Source organism: Chiloscyllium plagiosum, unplaced genomic scaffold (genome assembly GCF_037043375.1).
Source record: "Chiloscyllium plagiosum isolate Xiang-an unplaced genomic scaffold, Cpla_swu_hap1 HiC_scaffold_28, whole genome shotgun sequence".
NCBI classification, from domain to species: domain Eukaryota; kingdom Metazoa; phylum Chordata; class Chondrichthyes; order Orectolobiformes; family Hemiscylliidae; genus Chiloscyllium; species Chiloscyllium plagiosum.
Window position 1 is genome coordinate 28,108,215 of NW_028270166.1, and position 18,071 is coordinate 28,126,285.

Here is an 18,071-nt window from a genome sequence, read left to right on the forward strand (position 1 = left end):
TCATGTATTGCTGGACATCAGAGTGCATCTAGGTAAACTTAACAAACAGTGAAATTCACAACTGATCTTGGAGGAATCTGTTTGGGAGAGGTCACAGCACCGAAACAGACAAGTGCATAATTTTAAGTGTAGCCTTGCTGTAAATCTACGGTAGTGAGTAGAGTGGGTTCTTTCTTGATTATATGTTTATTGAGATCTGTCTCTTGATTAAACTTTAAAACTATAAGCCATAAGTATTAAGTTAACCTGAAATAGTGCTTTGTAGAGAAATAAGACAGTGCTATTCTCAGGGTCTGTAGATTGGACGGAACAAAAATGGCCTCATATCACTATATGCTCTTCTTGTTGGTTGTGAGAGAGTTTGTGTGTTATGGGGGATTACATCTGCAATAAATGTCATTGGTAGCGAATCCTATCATATTGAATGGATCGGTTGGAGCAACAGTTAGAGGCAATGAGGAATTAACAAGAGCAAGAGGATGTGATGGATGGCAGTTATAGGAAGGGCGAAAAGCCGCAGATACAGTCGCATAGGTGGGTTAACTCCAGGGAAGGTAAAAGAGGTAGGCAGGCATTTCAAACAAGTATGCTGTTTTGGAGAATGTAGGGGGTAATGAATTCTCAGGGAAATGAGGCATGAACAGCCAAGTTTTTGGTATCAAGACTGGCTCTAATGTAATGAGGGATATGTCGGGTTCCAAGCGATCGATTGTGTTAGGGGACTGTCTAGTCAGAGGCACAGATAGACGTTTCTGTGGTCAGCAGTGAAAAATCAGAAGGGTGTATTGCCTCCCTGGTGTCAGGATCAAGGATGTGTCAGAGAGGGTGCAGAATGTTCTGAAAGAGAGAGGGACCAGCAGCAGGTCATTGTACATATTAGAACCAACGACAAAGGAAGAGAAAAGGATAAGATTCTGAAGGGAGAATATGGAAAGTTATGCAATAATTTAAAAAGAAGGTCCTCGAGGGTAGTAATATCTGGATTACTCCTGATGCTATGAGCTAGTGAGAGTAGGAAGAGGAGGATAGAGCAGATGAATGTGTGGCTGAGGAGCGGGTTCACATGGGAGAAGAGTTCACATTTTTGGATCATTGGAATCTCTTCTGGGGTAGAAGTGACCTGTACAAGAAGGATGAATTGCACCTGAATTGGATCGGGTCTAATATACTGGCAGGGAGATTTACTGGATCTGCTCAGTAGGATTTGAACTAGTCAGGTGGGAGGTGGGACCCAGGTAGGTAGTGAAGAAAGAGATCAGTCGGAGACTGGTATAGTTGAGAAAAGAAGCAAGTCAAACAGTCAGGGCAGGCAGCAACAAAGCAGAGAACAGGTAGGGCTGATAAATGAAGCTGCATTTATTTCAATGCAAGAGGTCTAACCGGGAAGGCAGATGAACTCAGTGCATGTTAAGGACCATGGGACTGGGATATCATAACATTTACAAAAATATGACTCAGGGATGAACAGGGCTAGCAGCTTAACGTTCCAGGATACAAATGCTATAGGAAGGATAGAAAGGGAGGTAAGGAAGGTAAGAGAGGAGGCAGAGCGGCGTTTTTGATAAGGGATAGCATTATAGCTGTACTTAGGGGTAGATATTCCTGGAAATACATCCAGGGAAGTTATTTGGGTGGAACTGAGAAATAAGAAAGGGATGATCACCTGATTGGGATTGTATTATAGACCCCCTAATAGTCAGCAGGAAATTGAGAAACAAATTTGTAAGGAGATCTCAGTTACCTGTAAAAATAATAGGTTGGTTATGGTAGGCAATTTTAATTTTCTAAACATAGTCTGGGATTGCCAGAGTGTTGAGGGTTTAGATGGATAGCAATTTGTTAAGCATGTATAAGAAAATTTTCTGATTCAGTATGGCAGTTATAGGAAAGGGGGAAAGTCTCAGATACAGTCACATAGATGGGTTAACTCCAGGAAAGGTAAGAGAGGTAGGCAGCTAGTGTAGGACCCACTCTGTACTACATCCTCAGGAGAATTCATACTCTCAATAAACAGTATTTCAACTCCATCTCAAACATCAAAAACTGTAAGTACAACAAACTTTTATCTACCCACCTCCATAACCAGCACTCCTCAAATATTCCAGAAGATTGCCCCGGCCACTGGAACTGCTCGGATGCTATTAGCCATGCGGCTGGTGCAGCTGCCACCCCCACGCTGATTGATGATGTCACTTCCACCCCCATCATGGCCGCTCCCACAGCCACTTCCACCCCTCACAATTCCTCATGCATCACACATGACATCACTTCCGCCCTTCACATCATTGCTGATGTCACACAATCAGTGACTTCCACCCACACTACTGCCATGTCTGCCACCACTTCCGCTCCAGCAATGCCACTCACCTGCATTCTGCTGACACGCCCCCCCACGGATCCCACTGTCACCATTCCTGGCCCCCAGAACCCTGAGGGGAACTCCATCCCTGCTCATGACTCCACCCCCATTCCCCCCACGATCACACCCACTCCAGTTACCGTCTCCGCTCCCACTCCCAGCTCCACATCCACACCAGACCCCAGCTCCCAGCCCTGCTGAATTTTCACCATCCCTCCAGACCTCCCCCTCACTGAGGACCAACGATCAGTCCTCAGCAAAGGACTCACCTTCATCCCCCTCCGTCCACGCATCAATGAATTTAATACACGCCATGACGTCGAACACTTCTTCCACGCTATGACGTCGAACACGCCTCCGCCTCTGAGCTTACTTTCACAATCAGGACTCTCGCCCACCTTCCGAGGACCCCTTCGCTCACCTCCAACACACTGCATCCACCTGGACACCCCGCGCTGGCCTATTACCCGCCCTCGACCTCTTCATTTCCAACTGCCACCGGGACATTAACCGCCTCAACCTGTCTACCCCCCTGCCCCACTCCAACCTCTCACCCTCACAATGTGCAGCCCTCCAATCCCTCTGCTCCAATCCCAACCTCACCATCAAGCCAGCAGATAAAGGGGGCGCAGTGGTAGTCTGGCACACTGACCTCTACACCGCTGAAGCCAAACGCCAACTAGAGGACACCTCTTCCTACTGCCCCCTCGACCATGACCCCACCCCCCATCACCAAACCATCATCTCCCAGACCATACAGAACCTCATCACCTCAGGAGATCTCCCACCCACAGCTTCCAACTTCATAGTCCGGGAACCCCCCACTGCCTGGTTCTACCTCCTTCCCAAGATCAACAAGCCTGACCACCCTGGCCAACACATTGTCTCAGCATGCTCCTGCCCCACTGAACTCATTTCTATCTACCTCGACACTGTTCTATCCCCCCAGTCCAGGAACTCCCCACATACGTTCGAGACACCACCCACGCCCTCCACCTCCTCCAAGACTTTCGTTTCCCTGGCCCCCAACGCTTCATCTTCACCATGGATATCCAATTCCTCTACACCTCCATCCGCCATGACCAGGGCCTCCAAGCCCTCCATTTTTTCCTCTCCCGACGTCCCCAACAGTACCCTTCCACCAACACTCTCATTCATTTGGCCGAACTGGTCCTCACCCTTAACAATTTCTCCTTCGAATCCTCCCACTTCCTCCAGACCAAAAGGGTAGCCATGGGCACACGTATGGGCCCCAGCTATGCCTGTCTCTTTGTTGGCTACGTAGAACAGTTGATCTTCCATAATTACACTGGCACCACTCCCCACCTCTTCCTCCACTACATTGATTACTGCATTGGCACCACCTCGTGCTCCCGCGACTTCACCAACACATTCCACCCTGACCTTAAATTTACCTGGACCATCTCTGACACCTCCCTCCCCTTCCTGGACCTCTCCATCTCCATTAATGACGACTGACTTGACACTGACAGTTTTTACAAACCCACCGACTCCCACAGCTACCTGGATTACACCTCTTCCCACCCTACCTCTTGCAAAAATGCCATCCCGTAATCCCAATTTCTCCACCTCCGTTGTATCTGCTCCCAGGAGGACCAGTTCCACCACAGAACACACCAGTTGGCCTCCTTCTTTAGAGACCGCAATTTCCCTTCCCACTTGGGTTAAAGATGCCCTCCAACGCATCTCGTCCACATCCTGCACCCCCACCCTCAGACCCCACCCCTCCAACCATAACAAGGACAGGACGCCCCTGGTGCTCATCTTCCACCTTACCAACCTTCGCATAAACCAAATCATCCGCCGACATTTCCGACACCTTCAAAAAGATCCCACCACCAGGGATATATTTCCCTCCCCACCCCTTTCCGCCTTCCGCAAAGACCATTCCCTCTGTGACTACCTGGTCAGGTCCACGCTCCCCTACAATCCACCCTCCCATCCTGGCACCTTCCCCCACCATTGCAGGAATTGCAAAACCTGCGCCCACACATCCCCCCTCACCTCCATCCAAAGCCCTAAAGGAGCCTTCCACATCCATCAAAGTTTTACCTGCACATCCACCAATATCATTTATTGTATCCGTTGCTCCTGATGCGGTCTCCTCTACACTGGGGAGACTGGACGCCTACTAGCAGAGCGCTTTAGAGAACATCTCCGGGACACCCGGACCAATCAACCACACCGCCCTGTGGCCCAACATTTCAACTCCCCCTCCCACTCTGCCGAGGACATGGAGGTCCGGGGCCTCCTTCACCGCCGCTCCCTCACCACCAGACGCCTGGAGGAAGAACGCCTCATCTTCCCCCTCAGAACACTTCAACCTCAGGGCATCAACAGTTTCCTCATTTCCCCTTCCCCCATCTCACCCTAGTTCCAAACTTCCAGCTCAGCACTGTCCCCATGACTTGTCCTACCTGCCTATCTTCTTTCCCACCTATCCACTCCACCCTCCTCCTTGACCTATCACCATAATCCCCTCCCCCACTCACCTATTGTACTCTATGCTATTTTCTCCCCACCCCACCCTCCTCTAGCTTATCTCTCCACCCTTCAGGCTCTCTGCCTTTATTCCTGATGAAGGGATTTTGCCCGAAACGTCGATTTTACTGCTCCTCGGATGCTGCCTGAACTGCTGTGCTCTTCCAGCACCACTAATCCAGAAGCTAGTGTAGGAGTCTTTTGTGGATATACCCATTCCAAACTGTTTTGGAAAAAGTAGTGGGTGATGGATTCTCAGGGGAACGTAGCTCGAACAGCCAAGTTTCTGGTATTGAGACTGGCTCTAATGCAACGAAGGGTGCGTTGGTTTCCAAGAGATCAATTGTGTTAGGGGATTCTCTAGTCCGAAGTACAGACAGACATTTCTGTGGCCAGCAGCAAAAAATCAGAATGGTGTGTTGCTTCCCTGGTGCCAGGATCAAGGGTGTCTCAGAGAGGGTGCAGAATGTTCTCAAGGGGGAGTGGGGCCAGCAAGAGGTCATTGTCCACATTGGAACCAACGACATAAGAAGGGAAAAGATTAAGATTCTGAAGGGAGATTACAAGGAGTTAGGCAGAAATTTAAAAAGGAGGTCCTCAACAGTAGTCATATCTAGATTACTCCAGGTGCTACGAGCTAGTGAGGGCAGGAATAGGAGGGTAGAGCAGATGAATGCATGGCTGAGGAGCTGGTGTATGGGAGAAGGATTCACATTTTTGGATCATTGGAATCTCTTTTGGGGTAGAAGTGACCTGTATAAGAAGGACGGATTGCACCTAAATTGGAAGGGGACTAATATACTGGCAGGGAAATTTGCTAGAACTGCTCGGGAAGATTTAAACTAGTAAGGTGGGGGGGGGGCCCAGGAAGATAGTGAGGAAAGAGATCAATGTGAGACTGGTACAGTTGAGAACAGAAGTGAGTCAAACAGTCAGGGCAGGCAGGGACAAGGTAGGACTAATAAATTAAACTGCATTTATTTCAATGCATGAGGCCTAACAGGGAAGGCAGATGAACTCAGGGCATGGTTAGGAACATGGGACAGGGATATCATAGCAATTACAGAAACATGGCTCAGGGATGGGCAGGACTGGTAGCTTCATGTTCCAGGATACAAATGCTACAGGGTGCATAGAAAGGGAGGCAAAAGAGCGGGGGTGGAGTGGTGGGGTGGCATTTTTGATAAGGGACAGCATTACAGCTGTGCTGAGGGAGGATATTGCCAGAAATACATCCAGGGAAGTTATTTGGGTGGAACTAAGAAATAAGAAAGGGATGATAACTTTACTGTGATTGTATTATAGACCCTCTAATAGTCAGAGGGAAATTGAGAAACAAACGTTAAGGAGATCTCAGCTATCTGGAGGAATAATAGGGTGGTTATGGTAGGGGATTTTAACTTTCCAAACATAGACTGGGACTGCCATAACGTTAAGGGTTTAGATGGAGAGGAATTTCTTAAGTGTGTACAAGAAAATTTCTTAATTCAGTGTGTGGATATATCTACTAGAGAAGGTGCAAAACTTGACCTACTCTTGGGAAATAAGGCAGGGCAGGTGACTGAGGTGTCAGTGGGGGAGCACTTTGGGGCCAGCAACCATCATTCTATTTGTTTTAAAATAGTGAAGGAAAAGGATAGACCAGATCTAAAAAGTTGAAGTTCTAAATTGGAGAAAGGCCAATTTTGACGTATTAGGCAAGAACTTTCAAAAGCTGATTGGGGGCAGATGTTCACAGGTAAAGGGATGGCTAGAAAATGGGAAGCCTTCAGAAATTAGGTAACTTTAGATAACGAGAATCCAGAGAAAGTATATTCCTGTTAGGGTGAAAGGAAAGGCTGGTAGGTATAGGGGATGCTGGATGACTAAAGAAATTGAGGGTTTGGTTAAGAAAAAGAAGGAAGCTTATGTAAGGTATAGACCGGATAGATTCAGTGAATCCTTAGAAGAGTACAAAGGAAGTTGGAGCATATTTAAGAAGGAAATCAGGAGGGCAAAAAGGGGACATGAGATAGCTTTGGCAAATAGAATTAAGGAGAATCCAAATAGTTTTTACAAATACATTAACGACAAAAGGGTAACTAGGGAGAGAATAGGGCCCCTCAAAGATCAGCAAGGCGGACTTTGTGTGGAGCCGCAGAAAATGGGGGAGATACTAAATGAGTATTTTGCATCAGTATTTACTGTGGAAAAGGATATGGAAGATATAGACTGTAGGGAAATAGATGGTGACATCTTGCAGAATGTCCATATTACAGAGGAGGAAGTGCTAGATGTCTTGAAATGGGTAAAGGTGGATAAATCCCCAGGACCTGATCAGACGTACCCTAGAACTCTGTGGGAAGCGAGAGAAGTGATTGCTGGGCCTCTTGCTGAGATATTTGTATCATCGATAGTCACAGGTGAGGTGCCAGAAGACTGGAAGTTGGTTAATGTGGTGCCACTGTTTAATAAGGATGGTAAGGACAAGCCAGGGAACTATAGACCAGTGAACCTGACGTCGGTGGTGGGTGAATTGTTGGAGAGAATCCTGAGGGACAGGATGTACATGTATTTGGAAAGGCAAGGACTGATTAGGGATAGTCAACATGGCTTTGTGCATGGGAAATCATGTCTCACAAACTTGAGTTTTTGAGGAAGTAACAAAGAGGATTGATGAGGGCAGAGCAGTAGATGTGATCTATATGGACTTCAGTAAGGCGTTCGACAAGGTTCCCCATGGGAGACTGATTAGCAAGGTTAGATCTCATGGAATACAGGGAGAACTAGCCATTTGGATACAGAACTGGCTCAAAGATAGAAGACAGAGGGTGGTTTTTCAGACTGGACGCCTGTGACCAGTGGAGTGCCACAAGGATCGGTGCTGGGTCCTCTACATTTTGTCATTTACATAAACAATTTGGATGCGAGCATAAGAGGTACAGTTAATAAGTTTTGGATGACACCAAAATTGGAGGTGTAGTGGACCGTGAAGAGGGTTACCTCAGATTACAACAGGATCTTGACCAGATGGGCCAACGGGCTGAGAAGTAGCAGTTGGAGCTTAATTTAGATAAATGCGAGGTTCTGCATTTTGGGAAAGCAAATATTAGCAGAACTTATACACTTAATGGTAAGGTCCTAGGGAGTGTTGCTGAACAAAGAGACCTTGGAGTGCAGGTTTATAGCTCCTTGAAAGTAGAGTCACAGGTAGATAAGATAGTGAAGAAGGCATTTTGTGTACTTTCCTTTATCGGTCAGAGTATTGAGTACAGGAGTTGGGAGGTCATGTTGCAGCTGTATAGGACATTAGTTAGGCCACTGTTGGAATATTGCATGCAATTCTGGTCTCCTTCCTATCGGAAAGATGTTGTGAAACTTGAAAGGGTTCAGAAAAGATTTACAAGGATGTTGCCAGGGTTGGAGGATTTGAGCTATAGGGAGAGGCTGAACAGGCTGGGGCTGTTTTCCCTGGACCATCGGAGGCTGACGGGTGACCTTACAGAGGTTTATAAAATTATGAGGGGCATAGGCAAAGTATTTTCCCTGGGGTCAGGGAGTCCAGAACTAGAGGGCATAGGTTTAGGGTGAGAGGGGAAAGATATAAAAGAGACCTACGGGACAACTTTTTCACATAGAGGGTGGTATCTGTATGGAATGAGCTGCCAGGGGAAGTGGTGGAGGCTGGGATTAGGGATAGTCAACATAGTTTTGTGCTATGTCTCACAAACTTGATTGAGTTTTTGAAGATGTAGCAAAGAGGATTGAGGAGGGCAGAGTGATGGACATAATCTATATGGACTTCAGTAAGGCATTCGACAAGGTTCCCCATGGGAGACTGTTGAGCAAGGTTAAATCTCGTGGAATATTGGAAGAAGTAGCCATTTGGATACATAACTGGCTCAACGGTAGAAGACAGAGGGTGCTGATGGAGGGTTGTTTTGCAATCTGGGGACATGTGACCAGTGGAGTACCACAAGGATCAGTGCTGAGTCCACTACTTTTCGTTATTTTATATAAATGATTTGGATGTGAACACAGGAGGTATAGTTAGTAAGTTCGCAGATGACACCAAAATCAGAGGTGTAGTGAATAGCAAAGAAGGTTACCTTGGATTACAATGGGATCTTGTTCAAATGGGCCAATGGGCTGAGGAGTGTCAGATGGAGTTTAATTTAGATAAATGTGAGGTGCTGCGTTTCGGGAAAGCAAATCTTAGCAGGACTTATACACTTAATGGTAAGGTCCATTAAGTGTATAAGTGCAGTGCAGGTTCACAGTTCCTTGAAAGTAGAATCGCAGATAGATAGGATAGTGAAGAAGGAGTTTCATATGCTTTCCTATATTGGTCAGAATATTGAGTATAGGAGTTGGGAGGCAAACGTGAGGATTGCAGATGCTGGAAACCAGAGTTTAGATTAAAGTAGTGCTGGAAAAGCACAGCAGGCTAGGCAGCATCCACAGAGCAGGAAAATCGATGTTTCAGGCAAAAGCCTTTCATCAGGAATGGGGTGTGGATTTTCCTGCTCCTTGGATGCTGCCTGACCTGCTGTGCTTTTCCAGCACCACTCTAAACTAAAATATAGGAGTTGGGAGGTCATGTTGCAGCTGTACAGGACATTGGTTCGGCAACTTCTGGAATATTGCGTGCAATTCTGGTCTCCTTCCTATCAGAAGGATGTTGTGAAACTTGACAAGGTTCAGAAAAGATTTACAAGGATGTTGCCACAGTTGGAGGATTTGAGCGATAGAGAGAGGCTGAATAGACTGGGGCTGTTTTCCCTGGACCGTTGGAGGCCGAGGGGTGACCTTATAGAGGTTCATAAAATCATGAGGGCATGGATAGGATGAATAGACAAATTATTTTCCCTGGGGTGGGGGAGTCCAGAACTAGAGAACATAGGTTTGGGGTGAGAGGGGAATGTTATAAAAGAGACCTAAGGGACAACATTTTCATGCAGAGGATGGTGCATGTATGGAATGAGTTACCAGAGGAAATGGTGGAGGCTACTACAATTACAACATATAAAAGGTATCTGGTAGGCAAACAAATAGGAAGGGTTTAGAGAGATATGGGCCAAATGCTGGCAAATGGGACTAGATTAGGTTGGAATATCCGGTCAGCATAGATGAGTTGGATCGAAGGGTCTGTTTCTGTGTTGTACATCTCTATGACGTTATGACTCTGTCTCTGTTTAACTTAACTGAAGGCTCCTTCTCACTGGCTGTTATTGAACCCCTGATCTCTTTAAAAACAATCTGTTGGTAAATCTGTGGATAAAATAGTCTCACAAAAATTAATTGCTCATTTGTTCTTGGTTTCTTATACTCAAGGAAATATCATGACAAGATGGCACAATTGTAACCATTTCTTGCAACATGCAAGTTCTTATAATTAATAATATTTTGCAGTATTCCCAAATTGATGTAGCTGTGTTAAAAAAAATCTCAGCCATTCTGTTTGTCTATGGTTATAATGCTGCTCAAATAGTTTTCCTTTCCTTACCAAAAAATATGGAAAAATTGTGAATGCTGGAAATCAGAGGTAAAAGTAAAAATGGAAATTGCTGGAAAAACTCAGCAGGTCTGGCAGGATCTGTGGAGAGAAATCAGAGTTAACATTTCGGATCCAGTGATCTGAAGAAGAGCCACTGAGCATGAAACATTAACTCTGATTCAGCTTTCCTTTTTCTCTCAATTTTTCCCATCCACTTTTGTTTGAATTCTTATTATTTTTGCTTGGCATATTACTTATTTCTGCACATTATGATGAAGTCTACTGCCAATCAGTCAATTTAAAAAAGTATTTTTTAATGATTTATATACTCAATGGAAAACAAATTACTGTGGATGCTAGGAATCTAAAATAAAATGCAAATATTCTGGAGGAACTCAGCAGGTCTGGCAGCATCTGTGGAGAGAGATATCATTTTGAGTCCAAACACTCTTCTTTGGAATTAAGCCTTTGGTCGCAAAAAGTTCTGTTTCTCTCTCCATAGATGCTGCAATTTCCCAAGAATTTCTGTTTTTATTTATAAAATTTATGAATGGATCTATCTGGTACTCTTTCTTCCCCTTTACAGTTGCTCAGTGCTCCATCTTGTGGTCTGGTAAAATCCTGATGGCACATAGCCAATAAATAAGCCACTTCAAACATGGCTTTCGCACAAAATTGCAAACTTCTGGGTTGGGACTCAATGATTCATTAATAAATAAAACTGATCATGAATGTCAAAAATATTCATCCAAGAATTACACCCTCTCAAGAAATGTTGAGTGTCAGTATCTTGGAAGTACTCTCAGCAATTTATGTTATCAGATGGGCAGACTTATGTAGGTCAAACTCATTGTGATCATAGGAAGGTAAATGGGAAAAAGTTGACCCAGAAATTGATAAAACAAGGCAACAGATATCAAATTCTGGAGAAATAGTTTTCATATGTTACATATAGGTATGAAAGTGTTGCAAAGTGTTTTGCTTTTAATTCAACTTTTTCCCATTCATTCTTTACCATTGTGCAAACAAAAAAACCTTCACCTTTATCTTCCTTTCCACCTTTAGATGCTGTTTAGAACCTACCTTCAACCAAACTGTTGGTTATGCTCCAACATCTCCTTGTGCCTCAGTGTCACACCTGATTTTATAATGCGTCGGTGAAGTGCCTTCGGTTATTTAATTTCAAAAAGGTATGATGTAATTTCAAGTTATTTGTTGTTGAAATGCAAACATTGTTTTTAGTTTTATGTGTTCAGATTTTTGGAAACAGACAAAACTGTTTTGTTAAATAATTTGTTTTTTTTTTAAATGAAGCAGTTTAACATAACAGCCATGATTCGGAGATGCCGGTGTTGGACTGGGGTGTACAAAGTTAAAAATCACACAACACCAGGTTATAGTCCGACAGGTTTAATTGGAAGCACACTAGCTTTCGGAGCGACGCTCCTTCATCAGGTGTTTGTCAATCACCTGATGAAGGAGCGTCGCTCCGAAAGCTAGCATGCTTCCAATTAAACCTGTTGGACTATAACCTGGTGTTGTGTGATTTTTAACATAACAGCGTTTGCTTTACAGCTGCTCCATTATTCATTCACATGTATATTTAGTAGTGCCTGTTACCCACCCGTTTTCATCATATTTGATTTGCATGATCCATATTTGACTGGTCTGAATTGCTGCTTCTTTGTGAATACAATAATTAACCTTATCACGAAGAAAAATTCAAGTTTTTGCCATGTATTTGATCACTAAGAATTTTCCATTAATACTGCATCATCCCACCAACTTGATTGTATTGTTAATCTAACGGAATAACAATCACAATGACTAAAATGAACAGAATCCAAAATATTGCACATCGATATAAAATTTACTTACTGTTATACATTACATCTGTCTGGACTGACTTAATACCAAAGGAGCCACTATATCAGGGAGAGAACCAAATAGTTCATTGGAGTTTGCCTCAGCTGCAAATATGCACTTTTTCTCTTTTTGAGCACAATGGAATTATTAATGGCAGACTTCCATTCTTTAATATCAAGTCTGGAAAAAGGGAAGAGGTGGTGAAAGGAGGCAGTGAAATCTCTTCACAGTTGTGCTGATCTGGTCCAGGCAACATCATCAATGAAAGTGTTCTAGTGGGCAACTCAAAGTATGCTCCAGTTCATACTATCGTTTTGATTTAAAGGAGCTCAGCTGAAACATGCCTGGACCAGATAATCCATGACATTGCTTCATCCTGATGAGACCCTGAACAGAGGAACCAAACTCCACCACTTCCATTTAGCTGGTTCTGCATCTTCTTCCTCCTCTTCCCCCTGCAATCAGCTATGATCCCAAGGAATCATCCTCTTCAAAGTCACACCCTCTGGAAGGCCATATAATTGGGAGCACAGCAGGCTATCACTGTACAGAAGGCCTTTTACAGTAGTGTCCTTTGGGTGTCACCAACCAATCCAAGCATCTCAACCACATCCTCAAAAATCTGCTTTCGCAGTTGATGGCAGCCCTTGTGAGCAGACAGCTTTTGGTGTAGCACCTGTCTGACCCAGACTAAAGGCCACATTAATGGTTAAGTCACAAACTCTTCAATGGGTAATTCTTGTCCCCTAGAACTCAGTATAATTTTGGGGCTACAATGGAGAACTTTGGCAGTGGCAGGAGCAGCTGCTGGACATTGAGTACCCATTTATAAAACAAATAATTTGCATTAACAATAGTTGCTTTAGTAACCTGTTGAAAATACATGTATATTCATGTAAGACTCAGGCTTTCTTTAACAACGAGATTGTAAACAGTAGCACAACCTGAGACTTGTATTTGTTTACAGAAGCTAATATCTATTAATGATTATACACATCCAAAAGCTAATCAATAGTGCACTTGTGTATGAATTTGAACTCATAACATTCTGGTGCACAGTGGAACACTGCATTTATTCAGTCTCCAATTTAATGTCTTTTCAATGCCTGCTTCCACCATCGCTCCTGAGCAACTGGATCCATCCTTTTCCTGGCAAACATCTGAGGCTGAATCAGACCGTTCACGATCTTGGTGTCATATTAACTCTAGGATGGGCTTCTAGTCACACATATTTAACATTCCCAAGCTCTTCTATTGCCACATTCATAAAATTAACTATCTTCTCCCTGCCTTAGCTGTATCTATTTCTTACATTCTTATAAACTGAGATGAGATGGGGGAGCTGAAGTCGTAGACTTGGAATTTAAAATTATAGAATATGCAACACAAGAGGCCATCAGCTCATTATGTCTGCGCTACCACTCTGAAAATAATACAATTATATCTACATGGCTGGTCCTCCTCATAGCCCTGCGATATGTTTAAAAACTCATTCATTTCCTGTTTGAACCTTACGACTTAATCTGCTTCCACCACCTTTTCAAGGCATTGTATTTTGGATCACAACAACTCACTATCTTAAAAAAATCCCTTCTCTTCTGGTTCATTTGGAATTATCTTGAATGTGCCTTCTCATTATTGACCATTCCATTACATAGAACATAGAACAGTACAGCAACAATGTTGTGCCAAACATGATGCCAAATTAAACTAATCCATTCTGCCTGCCCCTGGTCCATATTCCTTCATTTGTTGCATATTCATCTGCTTATCTAAAAGTCTCTTAAACACCCTTATTGTATTTGCCTCTACAACCACCCCTAGCAGTGCATTCCAGTTGCCTACTAGTCTCTGGGGTAAAAAACTTGCCCCTCACATTTCCTTTTTACTTTCCCCCTCTCACCTTAAATGCATACTCCCTAGTTTTAGACATTTCAACTCTGGGAAAAAGATTCTGACCGCCAATCTTATCTTTGCATCTCATAATTTTATGGATTTCTTTCAAGGTTCCCCTCAGCCTCCGCAGCTTCAGAGAAAACAACCCAAGTTTTTCCGGTTTCTCCTTATAGCTCATACCCTCTAATCCAGGCAGCATCCTAGTAAACTACTTCTGCACCTTCTCCAAAGCCTCAACATCCTTCCTGTAATGTGGCAAACAGAATTGAGTGCAAAAGTCTACGCCTTACCAAAGTTTTATAAAGCTGCATTATGACATCCTTGACCCTCGTACTCAATTCCCTGACCAATGAAGGCAAGCATGCTTTGCTTTCTTTACTACCTATCTACTTGCATGGCCATTTTCAGGGAGCCATGGACTTGAACCCCAAGATCCCTCTGTACATCAATGCTACCATTAACTGTGTACTTTTCCTTAACATTTGATCTCTGAAAGTGCAGCATATCACACTTACCTGGATTAAACTCCATCTGTCATTTTTCTGCCCATATCTGCAACTGATTGTTATTCTGCTGTATCTACACTGTCCACAATTCCACCAATCTTTGTATCATCTGTGAATTTACAAATCCACCCATGTACATTTTCATTCAAGTCATTTATCACAAATAGGAAAGTCCCAGTACAGATCCCTGCGGAACACACTAGTCACAGACTTCTAGCCTGAAAAACACCATTCTACCACAACCATCTGCCTTCTATGGTCAAGGTCAGGTGGTCAGGTCACCATGGATCCCATGCATCTTAATCTTCTGGATGAGCCTACTATGAGGGACCTTGTTGAAAGCCTTACTAAAATTTGTGTAGACAACATCAACTACTCTACCCTCATCAATGACTTTTGTCACCTCCTCCAAAAAAATTCAATCAAGTTAGTAAGATATGACCTGCCCTGCATAAAGCCATGCTGACTGTCCCTAATTAGGCTATGCTTTTCCAAATGCACGTAAATTCTATACCTAAGAATTTTCTCCAATAGCTTCCCAACTACTAATGTGAGACTCACCCGTCTATGGTTTCCTGCATTGTCTCCATTTTCCTTCTTGAACAAAGGAACAACATTAGCTATTTGCCAGTTCTCTGGGACCTCTCCAGTAGCTAATGAGGATACAAAGGTTTTGGTCAAGGCCTCAGCAATCTCCTAACTTGCCTCTCTCAATAACCTGGGGTAGATACCATTGGACCTGGGCCTTATCCACCTTAATGCTTTTCAAGAGACCCAACACCACTTCTTTCTTGATCTCAAAGGCATATTAGCATGCTCCACACAGACCTCACAATCCTCCATATCCTTCTCCTGGATGAGTACTAATGCAAAGTACTCATTTAGGATCTCATCCACATCCTCTGCCTCCAAGCAGAAGTTCTCTCCTTTATCCTTGAGTAGTCCTCCCTTCTAGGAGAAAGTGAGGACTGCAGATGCTGGAGACCAGAGTCGAAAAATGTGGTGCTGGAAAAACACCTCAAGCCAGGCAGCATCCAAGAAGCAGGAGAATTGACGTTTCGGGCATAAGCCCTTCTTCAGGAAGCCTGAAGAAGGGCTTATGCCCGAAACGTCAATTCTCCTGCTCCTCGGATGCTGTCTGGCCTGCTGTGGTCCTCCCTTCTCCCTCGTTACCCTCCTGTTTTTAATGTATGTATAGAATGTCTTGGGATTCTCTTTATTCCGACTTGCCATGGTAATTTCATGGTTCCTTCTTGCTCTCCTGATTCCCTGCTTTATATTCCTCACAGGCCCTGTCCAATTTTAGCTTCTTAAACCTTGCATATGCTTATTTTTCCATTTTGACTAAATTCACAACCACCCTTGTTATCCAAAGGCTCTTACCTCGCCATCCTTGTTCTTTCCCCTTACTGAAACATGCTAGTCCTGAATTCTGATCAGCAGGTCTTTAAACAAGTCCCACATGTCAAATGTGGACTTGCCTGAAAACAGCTCCTCCCAATTAACACTCCCTCGCTCCGATCTAATACTGATGTAATTTTGTCCTTCCCCAATTTAGTACCTTGCCACAAGATTCCTGACTCATCCTTATTCATAACTATCTTAAAACTTAAGGTGTTGTGATCACTGTTTCCAAAATGCTCTCTCACTGAAAGATCAGTCACCTGGCCAGACTCATTAGCCAGTACAAGATCAGTATGGCCACCTCCTCTATTTGGACTACCTACATAATGCTTCAAGAAACCCTCTTGGATGCACTTAACAAATTCTGCCCCATCTAACCCTCTTGTTCCTAGGGAGTTCCAGTCAATATTGGGGAATTTGAAGTCATCTACTGGGGCAACTCTTTTTTATTGCACCTTTCCATCATCAGAGTAACTGCATCCATCTAATTTTTGAGGTCTAACCATATTGCCTCAGTGGATGAGTCCTCCAGTATGTCCTGAGTGCAGACATAACATTCTCCCTGATTAGAAACTCCTCCACCTCTTTTACCTTCCTCTCTATCTGTGTCTAATCAACAAAATCCTGGAACAATGAGCAGCCACTCCTGTCCCTCTCACAACTAAGTCTCTGTAATAGCCACAACATCATAGTCCCATGTACAAATCCAGGCTCTAAACTCATCAGCCTTACCTGTAATACTTGTTGCATTGAAATAAACATGGCCATTAATACCATCGTGTTCACTTACCTGCCTCTGCTTGTCCTTTCTTTCTGTTTTACTGGTCCGAACATTTACCTTCCCCTCAATCCCTCCACTTACTGACCTGCTGCTCTGGTTCCCAGCCCCCTGTCACTCTAGTTTAAATCGTAGTTTAAACTGAGAGTTCTTTTTTATTTTTCAGATGTGATTGAAACTACATTCTGCATTTTTAATATAGTCATAGAGTTATCATTTCATACTGCATGGAAACAAACCCTTCAGCCCAATTTGTCCTTGCCCACCAGGTCTCCTAAACAAAACCAATCTCATTTGGCTGTGGATCACTCATTTATCTGTAATGTTTCCTATCCATATATCTATCTAAATGTCTTTTAAATGCTCTAATTATACCCGCTTCCACCAGTTCCTCTGGCAGTTTATTCCAAATACACACTACCCTCTGTGTGAAAATGTTGTTAATCAGGTCCCTTTTAAATCTGTCCCCTCTCACCTTAAGACAATGCTTTCTAGTTTTGGATTCCCCTACCCTGGGAAAAATACCTTGGCTATTCAGATTATCTATGCCCTTCATGATTTCATAAACCTCTAACAAGTTACTCCTCAGCCTTCTACGGTCCAGGGAAGAAGATTCCGGTCATCTGGCTTCTCCTTATAACTCAAACCTTCCAGTCTTGGTAACATCCTTGCAATTCATTTTTGCACCCTTTCCATTTTAATAACATCCTTCCTATAGCAGGGCAACCAGTACTGAACACATGACTCCAAATCTGGCCTTATCAATGTCTTGTACAGCTGTAACATCATGTTCCAACTCCTGCATTCAATGGTCTGACTGATGAAGGCAAGCGTGCCACGTGTCTTCTTCACCACCTTGTATACCTATAAAGCCACTTTCAAGGAACTGTGCACCTGCACCCCTGAGTGTCTCTGTTTGACAACACTCCCCAAGGCCCTAACATTAACTGTTTAAGTCCTGCCCTGATTTGGCTTACCAAAATACAACACCTCGCATTGATCTGAATTCAATTCCACCTGGTTTTCCTCGGCCCACTGGCCTAGTTGATCAGGATCCAGTTGTACTCTTAGATAACCTTCTTCACTGTCCACTATACCACCAATTTTGGCATCATTCACAAACTCACTAACCATTTCTACTATAATTTCATTTAAATGACAAACAACAGTGGACCCAGCACCGATCCTTGCAGCAAACCACTGGTCGCAGGTCTCTAGTCTACATGACTCTCTACCATCAAGCCAATTTTGTATCCAGTTGGCTAGCTCTCCCTGTATCCCATG